Source organism: Silurus meridionalis, chromosome 4, assembly GCF_014805685.1.
Source record: "Silurus meridionalis isolate SWU-2019-XX chromosome 4, ASM1480568v1, whole genome shotgun sequence".
In the NCBI taxonomy this organism is placed as follows: Eukaryota; Metazoa; Chordata; class Actinopteri; order Siluriformes; family Siluridae; genus Silurus; species Silurus meridionalis.
In genome coordinates, this window is record NC_060887.1 from 33,235,938 (window position 1) to 33,247,962 (window position 12,025).

A 12,025-nucleotide genomic window follows, 5' to 3' on the forward strand; every position below is an offset into this window, starting at 1 on the left:
GACAGTGTGAGAGACAGAGCACAAACATCCATTAAAAGATCGTATTATGAAACTGAACAGAGATTTTAAATAAATGATTTGCAGATGGGTACATTCATGCAATACAGGTTTGGCTTATTAATTCTCACTGTTACAAAAAAGTATTCAAAGGTTAAATGCTATTCATACACTGTCTTTCACTGATTTCCCTTCATTGTTCACTGGTGGGAATTGTGGTCAAAGCAGGGAAGACGGTCAACCCAGACATTTCTGTCCCTAGTCACAGCCTGCCCTCTCCTCCTGGGGCATCACCCAGGCAACTGTGTGATAAAATCTCTAGTTCTGGGACTGCTCTATGGTCCCTGTCCAGTGCCTGATACAGCTCTACTAGGAGCTACTAGGAGACATTTGTACTGTATAAGATTGCCACAACTGGCTCTTGATGTTATTATGAAAGAGTTTTGTACTAATGAATATATATGCCAATGGGAGTTATATGCTCCCAAGTTTAGTTAGATCTAAAGGAGTGGTCAGATAAAACGGAGCTCTATGAAAAATAGCACAGAATTAGGGTCTCTAGGATCTACCCTTGGAGCCAGGCCAAGGAATAGTGTCCACAGGTGACCCCATTTAACCCAGTCAACCTCAGGCTACATTTACACTAATCTGGATACATTTGAAAATGGCGTTTTCATCTAAAATACTATAATTTTTAATAATTTTCCAAAAGTTGGTTATTCATACAGAAATCTTTGAAAACGCTCATGTCCCTGTACTGAGCAAGAGCAGAATGTAAGACTCTTTAACCTGCATCATTTTCCCCCGCTGTTTATGTACTTTCCCGCTGTTTGAAACTTTGCAGAAATGTTGAGGAAAGGCACAATCACATGAATAAAAATGCATCATTGTTTTTGAAAGTCTCCATTTTCACAGTCCACACTGCTACACGAAAATGGCATTTTTAAAAGCTACATTTTCGTTGAATAAATGGAAGGCCAAAATGGAGTGAGAAATAAGCATTTTCAAACAAAAGCGTATTGTGTATATGGCCTTAGCCTGCACTCTACAACAAGGCATTTTATAACACCTGAAAGTTAATGGGTTGAGTTCAGGTGTAATCCATCAGGGATCAATTAAAGCTGGAAAGTCACTGAAGAATTAGACCACTGCAATTGAAAATGGCTTTGAGAATATGGAATATGCTTTTCCTGAAAAGAAATATATGCAAGGACGATTAATTATACTATGGGGAAATAGTTTTACATTATACTATAAAGTAAAAAAAAAAAGTAATAAATGAGTAGCCTGCATTGTTGAACACAGAGAAAGCCCGGTTTGAAATGTCCCTGATTACTACTGCACCTGACCTTCCACTGCCATCTAATTGGTGGTGAGCCCACAACAATTCTATGTGCTAGGAAGAATAGCTAAAAAAATCCAGGAGAGTCTTTGGATAGAGTCAGTGTGTCTCCAACTTAAGAGGAGTCAGTCGAGGTGAGTCCCTTACAAGGCCACTAAGTTCCCAGTAATTATTTAGATTTAGCCTCATTCCAATAAATGAAGTCCCTGTTAAGTCTCTGAATCTACTGAAAAAATGTACAGTAATCCCCTGCTTGCTGTTGCAGAATTGCATTTGCCGTATAACTAATTTGTTTGGCTGATTTTCACAGATAGCATAATAGACCAAAACACTTATAGGGAATTGTTTTAATGGAGTTTTATGTTGAAATATTGAAATATTTTTATAAAAATATAATTATAAATTATAAAATGAAGAAAACGTTAATACAGTACAGTTCTGTATACATAACATACTGTACCACATATATCATACATTCACACAAGAAACAAAGAACACTGTGTTGTTTATACGAAATCTCGGTTCGGGTTGCTGCAAATATGCATAGTGAATTGTTTTTTATGCTGTTTCATGCTAAAATAAGGTAATTTAATATAAAAAATATATATAATTAATGGCTTAAACAATTAAAAAAGAGCATTTGTGGGGTGGCGTCCGTTTATTGCGTTTTTTCGCTTATCGCAGGAGGTTTTATAACGTAACCACAGCGATAAACAGGGTATTACGGTATATAGTTATGACTGACCTTGCTTTCTCTTGCCATTACACCTCCTTGCATGGAAATGAATAAATGTTCTTCTCTTGTTGTTCCCCTCAAAGTATACTATTCAGTACCTACAGTGAAATGCATACAGAGGATTTCTACAGTTTTGACAAAAATGGGTTACCCAGCAGTTGTTTGTATAAGTGAAGGTTTTTTTATAGAATCCTCTCTGCAAGAAATATATTTTATGATAGGGTTTGAAGGCAGAAGTCAACTAATCGAGTATTTACCTTAAGGGTCCTAACATTTCTTTTTACAATTAGTTATGTCCAAGAGTGTTGTATCGATAGTATGTGGTATGTGCTTACAATGATCATTTTTCAAGTTTTCTATTGTATTGTGATTATTGCATAGCCAACTTGCCTCTTAAATATACATTATTTTCTCATTATTGTTCTGAAAATAGGCACAGTGGGAGTTTGAGGAGAGTTATATGTTATCAGAATAAGTCAAGCAGAATGTCTGAGCTCCATCAATTATTCAGGAAATTTCTTTTTGGTGAACAGCGAGTAAATTCTAGCGAGTTTGAACAACAAAGCGGATCTCATTCCCTGATCAATCATAGTGAATTCATAGTGCAATTCCATTAAGATAATCACATATCTCTTTTACACATACCTCTTTTCAACTACTTCCTGGGCAAGTATATTTCTTTGCTCGCAGCAAATGTAGTCATGCTGTCATGATTGACCTGTTGTTAGGTATTTGCATTGTAACCTTACTTCATACCAATTCAAGCTAAATTCTGCAAAGGCCACTGAGCAGGTGGTGTGGAACTAGAGGGAGAAATTAGATTTTAAATTAATTCATGTCCCTTAAATAAAAAAATATATAAAAAAAAGACCTAAGCCCTATCTCCAAAGTTCAAAGAAGTTCTTGTTGTAAGGACTCTATCAATATGTAAATCAGACAGAGGGAATATGGTGACCAGCCAAACATACTGGGATGGACTGATAACTACACTGAAGCTCAAGCAATCATTCGTTTCTCCGAGCTAGAGTGACTTTGGTTCTGTCCTTCATGTAATTTTGAGTTAATTTTGTTCTAAAAGCATTAAATGAACACACAAGAGCCAAAAGCAAAATGCATAATACGAAATTATTTTTTATAAAACAAGTCTGTTCAACAAGTTTCTTTGCTCTTGGCGCAATTTTAATTAGTTGGTATTTCAGTGAGTTTCACGTGGCAGGTTTATTGAAAAGCCAACATTATTGCTGCGTGTTTATGTAATTACAAGTTGATGATGCTGAAATACTTCACTGCTGAAATATCCAGCCGGTTCTCACAAGCTACCAGCTGCCAAAACACAGGTTGAGCTTCTTACATTGTAACTTTAATAACAGTTGAAGTTACTGACTGTGCTTTGATAGCTGTTCAAATCGAGCTGGATTGTTCAGCAGACTTCTGCATATCTGATGTCTTCAGGCACAGTTAATGTTCCTTTAAAAAGGATGGCTTTTTGTTTAAAACCAAAACTTCTAGTCAAAACTTAGGCAAACTATATTGAAAATATACCTAATTTTTGTCCTCATCTTACATTCATAATGTTTTGGTCTTTTAAGACAATGCAACTTGACAATGTAACCTAAGAATCCCTATGAAACTGGTAATTACATGCCCAATGAAGGAATAAATGAAGAGGTGGATGCTTGTAATTACTGTACTGCTGACATAGCATGAACTCAATATTAAACTAAATTACAAGGTCAGCAAGCAAAATGTGCCAAATTGTACACATTGCAAACAGAAGTACCACGATTCAAAACGAACCCAGCATAAAAGATCATTGAATTAAATGAAGCAGAAATATAAATCCAATTCTTTTGGCTTATTCTTTTGCACACGCACATTGACGTGGTTTTGGTGTTCAGAAATGGTTATTATTTCTGGTTTTTGCTTCCTAATTCTTTTTAATGAGGTCCTTTTTAAATATTATTACTCTCCTGAGCGATATTACTCTCCTGAAAAGAATTATTTTACCAAAAGTCAAGTCAAGAATCTTTTATTGTCATTTTAACCATATATAGCTGACACAGTACACAGTGAAATGAAACAACGTTCCTCCAGAACCCTGATGCTACATACAACAACAATCACAGAAACAGAAAACACAGGGATAAGGACTAGTAAGTGTCATCGCCATATAAAGTGCATGTGTGCAACCTGGTGCAAACAGTGCAAAGACAACACAAGACAGTGCAAGACAACACAAAACAGTGCAAAGACAAAAAATCTGTAAAACAGGTTCATATAAAAGGGCTTTTTTCATTTGTGTGGTGCATTAGGAAAACCTGCCTGGTGCTGCTATGTTTGAATTCCAGCTGCAATATAGTATCCCTAAATCTGTATAAATTTATTATGTACCCTACCCTTACCTGGACTGCATTTTGCTAAACACAATGTTTGGTGACAAAGTCTTAAAAGGTAAAATACAACTGAGCAGTTAATACAACTAAACAGCTATGGGGTTAAGGACTTTGCTCCAGCACCCAGGAGCAGCAGATTGGGGTGGCAGGGATTCGAACTCATGACCTTTGCATTCCAAAGTTCAATACCTTAACCACTAAGCTACTACCACCTCTGCAAAGGCTGTGATGCCCCTGCATAAATACCCTATTCTCCAGTCATTTCTATTTTTCTTGTTTCTTGTTACTTCTGTAGTCAAACAGACTTTAAAATGCTAGAAATGTACTTCCAGCTGAAATACCCGCCAAAATGAAACAGTTTTTAGAGCTAGAAGAAAATGTCAGCATGTGAAGGATTTCCCCAGGTAAGCAATCATTTATTGTATTGTAATATATTGTAATTTAGAAACTCACATTCCTCTCTAATAAATGTAAATTACTCAAGCAATAAAGCATAGCACCAGGTTATAAATCAGTCCAACAAGGACACAGTGTAGTTATGAGGTTAATGCATGTATGCCATAAAAGGAAATAGCAAATACATAATAAGTTTGACCCTGCAGCATCCCTGCTATTTGAAACCAGAGGTATGTTCTAGAGTGGCATAGAATTTACCCTATTTTTTAGGGATTGTTATTAAAGTGTAACCATTGTGAAGGCTAGAGCCCTCAGAAATGCAGAGTTGAGGAGAAAGGATGCCTTTAATCTCACTTAGCAGTGCTCGAGTTTGTGTATGTGTGAGTACTGTATACATAATAGGGAGGTAGATATTTATTCTACATGGATCCATTTGTCCTGTAATATTGCATGAGTAGCATTTAAAAAGTCACTGTAACCTGAAATATCTCAGAGTAGGCATACATTGGCCTTGACCGTACCAGATTGATGGTTTTTAGGTGGCTTAAGTCTTATTCTTATTCTTCTTTCGGCTTCTTCCATTATGGGTCACCACAGTGGATCATCCGTCTCCATCCTTCCTCTTTTCCTCCTTCCTGGTGGATTCATCCTCACCATTCTCCTACTGATGTACCTCATGTCCCTTCTCTGCACATGTCCAAGCCATCTCAATCTCGCCTCCCTCACCTTGTCTCCAAAATGACCTACATGCGCTGTCTCTCTAATAAACTCATTTCTAATCCTGTCCATCCTCATCCAACAAAAACCTCAACATCTTTCTCCAGACCTCCAGCTCCACCTCCTGTCTTTTACTCAATGCCACTGTCTCTAAACCATACAACATCGCAGGTCTCACCACAGTCCTAAAAATTTTTCCGTTTACTCTTGCATATACCCTTCTATCACAAATCACTCCTGCCACACTTCTCCACCCACTTCACCCTGCCTGCACTTTTTTCTTCACGTCTCTTTGCACTGTTGACCCCAGGTACCTAAACTCCTCCACCTTCTCCAAAACGTCTTACATGCGCTGTCCCTCTAATAAACTTGTTTCTAATCCTGTCCATCGTCGTCACTTCCAACGAAAACCTTAACATCTTCAGCTCCGCTACCTCCAGCTCCACCTCCTGTCTTTAACTTAATGCCACTGTCTCTAAACCAATGGGTGTGAGGGGTGGGAAATGGCTGTGGCTCAATTAGGAAAAAACTTTAGATGCTTTGCTGATTTCAATTAAAGAGCCCCAGTGCTGATTGCCCTTCTGGCTATTAGAGATGTTGCTTTCCAAATGCATAAGCTGTGATCTAATTTGTATCGGAAAAGCATGTTCGAGCACTCCTAAAACAAAGAGTGTAAACAGCCAGATGAAGAAAACTTTGGAAAGAATCGGAACCAAGAGAGCAAAATCAATGCCATTGATTGACTTTATTGAACATGTAGCAAAGATTTATAAGTGTTCATTTAAATTCTAGCTCAAGCACAATGGTAATTTGTAATCCAAAGTAAACTGTACTGTGTAAATACAAAAAATGTAATTAATCAGTTATTTCTATTTCTCAATAATAACAATAAAAAATTCTTGCTAAATATTGGAGCATAGTAATAGTAACACTTTCACCAATGCCATTAAAGAAAGCTTGGAAGTTTTCATTGGATGTAATGTTGAATTATAAATTCATTTTAATTTTGAGATAGGAAGCATTTAAAATTGTTTTAGAAGTGTGTATGCATAACAAATATTATAATGTATTGTCATGTTGTGCTACAAAATCATGCCATCATGAATAATTTTTTTTAACCATTCTGAACAGTTATACAATGCTAATACAGCAACTAAATCTGAGGTGGTAGCTGGAGAGAAATTAGCTTAGGCCAGCTTTACTTAACTTTCAAATAGCTTATGTCAATGTCATCTAGCATTACTTAGGATTCAGCCTTAATTTCAGCATTATTTATCTCAGTAGTGGTAGTCTAACAGTTATTATTTAGAGATATATAGTTTAGACATTGAGGGCCTCGGTGTTAGCAGAGAGGAAACAGTTTGTCGAGGCGCAAGAAAAATAATTGATGTTTTTAAACTGGGTATCAGAAAATAAAAAAATAAATGTCACATAAATATGTAACTAGGTCAAGGAGGAGATTAGAGCAACTTCCAATGAAGAAATATCTAAATTATCAAAGTACAAAACGTCAGTTTTTAAAATTGGAATATGCACTCGCTAGCATCAGCCAACTTGTGCTATTGCTGTTTGAGATGTGCCTTTTAAGAGCTCGTAGGACATGTTGACTGACTGCAATAAAGCTGTTTTGCTTCTTTTTCATCCATGACTGAAAGCTTCTTTATTTTGATAAACTTGAATTTTTAGGTCAATTAGATTGTAATAGTACATAATAACTACCGTATTTTTCGGACTATAAGCCGCTACTTTTTTCCCACGTTTTGAACCAACGAAGCGGCTAATTTATGAATTTTTTCCGGGTTTTTCCCGGTTTCACAAACTTCAAGCCAAAAGACTGAGTCCCATAACATTAGACCAATGAAATTTCCGAACGGAAACGAAAAAACGCACCTCACCTGTGTTATGAGCTGCACGGCATCGGGAGAAAAAAGTTCCATCGGGTAATTTTTAAACGCACGACGATGCCAAAAGTAAAACTCCAGAGAAAAATTGTTTATATAAGCACAGATAGGTTTCCAAAACTCGTGCGCTTTTTTTTTTTCTTGGCAACAGCGTTAAGGGTTAGTAAGAAACTTAAAAATAAGAAAATAATAAGGACATATTCCTCGTCTTAAACACATGCAGTAATACTGGAAAAATGCAGTGCAGTCCTTTCCCAAAATACCGCTATGCTCCTAAAGGAAGCGCAACATATTTCACCCGTTATACCGTGTGTAACGTGTCTTTCGTTAAAGCCTGTGTGAAGTACATTAGTGTAGACACCTGAGGCTTTTAGACAGGTGCTGCTTATTTATGTTAAAAATAAAAATATTTGTCAAATTTAGGCTTATATATGGGTGCGCTTTATAGTCCGAAAATTACAGTAGCTAAACTAAAGCAATATAACAAATCCAATCTAAGTCGAAATACCTGGGAGAATAATTTACTATTTACAAATGATTATTTGTTGGTTATACAAAAATTTAAGCCACAATAAAAGCTAGCCTGCAAATGTGACCGCTCGGAGACGGGCTCTGAGACTCTTGCGTACAGTAGCTCCGTGGTTAAGACAATATCGGATCAGAAGGTTGTGAGTTTGGGTCCCAGCCCTGCCAAGCTGCCACTGATGGGACTTTGAGCAAGGCCCTTAACCCTTAACTGCTCAGTTGTGTAAATGAGATAAGTGTAAGTCACTCTGAATGAGAGCATCTGCCAAAAAGCGTTAATGTCTTTTGACTATACAAATGAAGTATAATGCATTATGGCTCAAAAAAGTGCATTATTCTTAATAAAACAGCTACAATGGGGCCTAATAAACAATAATATGAAGAAAGCATTTTCATATTTCTAATAACATTTCAACATCTTATAGGAGTTATTGTAGATGAACAACCTCCTCTCTAAAGTACATTTTCAACAAACCTGTAAAACATTTGTGTGCGTTAAATTCTCTAAAATCAAATATGCGGATCACAAATGAGAATTTTATACCGGATCGGTCGAGGCCCGGGTTAACAACGACCGCCACAGGTATCGTTAGCCGACAGTGTACCGGTGGAAATTGGGCTACTGTTGGCCGAAGGAGGAGAAGGAGAGGAGGAAGACTTCTACAGAGACGGCAGGAAAAGGAGCAGTGTAGGAGAGTAGAGGTTCGGGTTGATACTTTAAATGTTGGTACTATGACAGGTAAAGGGAGAGAGGTAGCTGATATGATGGAGAGGAGAAAGGTAGATATGTTGTGTGTTCAGGAGACCAAGTGGAAAGGGAGTAAAGCCAGGAACATTGGAGGTGGGTTTAAACTGTTTTATCATGGTGTGGATGGAAAGAGAAATGGTGTAGGGGTGATTCTGAAGGAAGAGTACAGTAAGAGTGTAGTGGAGGTGAAGAGAGTTTCTGATAGGGTGATGATCGTGAAGGTGGAAGTTCAAGGGATGATGATAAATGTCATCAGTGCCTATGCTCCACAAGTTGGCTGTGAGATGGAGGAGAAGGAAAAATTCTGGAGTGAATTAGATAAAGTGGTAGAAGGTGTAACTAGGAAAGAATGATTGGTGATTGGGGCAGACTTTAATGGGCATGTAGGTGAAGGGAACAGAGGTGATGAGGAGGTGATGGGTAGGTATGGTTTTAAGGAGAGGAATGTGGAAGGGCAGATGGTGGTAGATTTTGCTAAAAGGATGGAAATGGCAGTCGTGAACAAGTATTTTAAGAAGAAGGAGGATCATAGGGTGACGTATAAGAGTGGAGGAAGGTGAACACAGGTGGACTATGTGCTATGCAGGAGATGCAACCTGAAGGAGATTGGAGACTGTAAGGTGTTGGTGGGGGACAGTGTAGCTAGACAGCTTCGGATGGTGGTCTGTAGGATGGTTTTGGAGGCGAAGAAGAAGAAAGTAGAGTAAGGATTGAAAGAAGAATAAGATGGTGGAAACTGAAGGAGGAAGAGTGTAGTGTGAGGTTCAGTGAAGAAGTCAGACAGGGGCTTGGGGTGGTGAAGAGGTGCTGGATAATTGGGCAACTACTGCAGGAGTGATGAGGAAGGCAGCTAGAAAAGTACTTGGTGTGACATCTGGAAATAGAAAGCAAGACAAGGAGACGTGGTGGTGGAATGAGGAAGTGCAGGAGAGCATTAGGAAAAGAGGTTGGCAAAACAGAAGTGGGATCGACAGAGTGATGAGAAAAGTAGGCAGGAGTACAAGGAGATGCGGAAGCAGGTAAAGAGGGATGTGGCGAAAGCCAAGGAAAAGGCATATGAGGAGCTGTATGAGAAGTTGGACACTAAGGAAGGAGAAAAGGATTTATACCGATTGGCCAGGCAGAGGGACCGAGCTGGGAAGGATGTACAGCCGAAAGAAGAAGAAGAAGAAGAAATTCTCTAAAAATTGTTAAAGCTGAGTATAATAAATGTGAAAAAAATGTATATAAAGAATATATTGAGAAATATATAGACATATTGAGTGAGGTTAATACTTTATCTAGCTAAAATGTATATGTTATGTGTTTTATATGAACATTGTAAAGGCGTACTGAAATGAAATAGCACCGCAGGGAGCTTAACTTTCATATTCCACAGATGCTTTGGTAGATTACTCAGCCTCGGTCCCACAAAATGTATCTCAAATTTCACTAAACGTCAACCTACTGAAGTAGTGAATACCATAAAATTGGAATGTCCATATCAAATCTTATGTAAACACAGCAAACACACAATGACAGGAATGAGCCAATAGATTTTCTACAAAGAGTGTTTTCAGGAGAAAGGAAAATGAGACTGGTATTAGATAGTACTGAAAATGTTCCCTGGGTGAATATTAATTGCAGGCATTTCTGTTATTAATGAAATTAGCTGTGAATCCATAATTAGTAAAGACAAATCTTGCTGTGAATAATGAGCATGATGTGAATGAGGCTGACAAGGAGATACTTTTCTGTCACGAAATTATTCTTTGCAAAATTATCCTAAAGCCCTATAATTTGAAGTCATTCCCCATATTTAGGCTCCACTTCATATGCTGCATATTTTCATGCAGTTTTCCATAATATGTAATGGATGATTTTTTTGATGAGGAGTTGATAAGAGTGTCGAATGCCATCCGGGCAGGGATGGGGGAGGTGGGGGATGGGGAGGTGGGTTTCTGTCACATCAGATTTCGAAATGAGCACTAGCATATGCATTGATGCAAATTATAATTTTAAAGTGCAGGGTAATCATGTTTAAAGTTTAAAGTTTACAAGTCATGTACGTGTCTGTACATTTTATTTTATGTATATATATTTTTTTATCAGCTATTGCATTTATCTTTTAGGCAAACGTACCTGAAACCTTCGATACATCACTATAACCAACCTTGACCATATTCAGTATGACTGCAAAATGTTTAGTTATTCTTTATCAACTTCCAGTCACAGTACAAATTAAAGTAGGAAATTACCTTTTAATTTTGGTTGTAAATGTGGAAGCTGGATGTTTTGGGGTTGTTTTAGAGCAAGGGAAGTTGTAGGAAAAAATACTGAACCAACATGTTTACTATTCCATACTTCACCAATCAACAAGACAATGACCCAAAAAATGCATCCAATCATGAAATGGCCTGCCCAGTCACCTGATCTAAATCTAAAGAACTGCTCTGGGATAAACAAAAAGAAATACCCAACTGGTAACACCTTTGACAAGTTTTAGAAGAGGCACAGCAAAGTATTTTAGCTGAATGTTAGACTGAATGTTAGAAGAAACAAACTGTCCAGATGCCGAAAGTGTCTAAAGCTAAAAAAAAAAAGTAGAACATTTGTACATTTGTTACTTAGTTTGGTCAAAGAAAATGTTCATATCAGTAAATTAGTTAGTTTGTTGCATATAACCAAAAAGAACATATGTGTCTCCTAAAATGATCAACATTTTATAGGTACTGTATATAAATATACTTAATTGTAAGCATGGTATTAGGATCCACTGCGAGGCTGAGGACACATGTCTTTAGTACGTTGCAGCAAAACCTGATGACAGATACAAGATAAATGAAGTTGAGAAATTTGTCTACTGGATGCATGTGCGATCAAAAGGTTTCGAGATTAGCTCTGTTTAGCTCTGATTAGCTCGGTCCTGCCAATTCTGGAATATGTCCTGTAAGTCCTGTAAAGCATGGCAAGCACCTTCTGCTATTCACGCTTGATCTCCACAGTTGTGTCAAACAGCGACCTTTGAGGTGGATCTTCATCTTCAGGAAGAGGGCGAAGTCATGCAGGAGCCAAATTCGTTGAGAAGGAGGGTGCTGAAATGAGGTCATGTAGATTGCTCCCATCATGCACAAGTTGCCGAATAGTTTCGACATTTCAAATTCAAACTTGTTGAAGAACTTCCAGTGATGTTCTTCTGCTCTCGAAGCACGCGTGGCACTCAAAACACATTGAACGGCTCATTGCCGCATCGCTGCAAACCTGCCAAATCATGTTAAATGTCTCTGTGGC

At 37.7% G+C, this 12,025-nt stretch overlaps 1 long non-coding RNA gene across 1 annotated transcript in view; it reads left to right on the top strand.

The window, feature by feature from the left end:
* The first annotated feature begins 1,377 nt into the window (after nucleotides 1–1,377).
* Nucleotides 1,378–12,025, top strand: part of LOC124385207 — a 38,012-nt gene continuing 27,364 nt past the window's right edge. The window contains exon 1 of the long non-coding RNA XR_006925704.1: nucleotides 1,378–1,473. This is a non-coding gene — a long non-coding RNA (uncharacterized LOC124385207). The remainder of the gene's footprint in view (nucleotides 1,474–12,025) is intronic.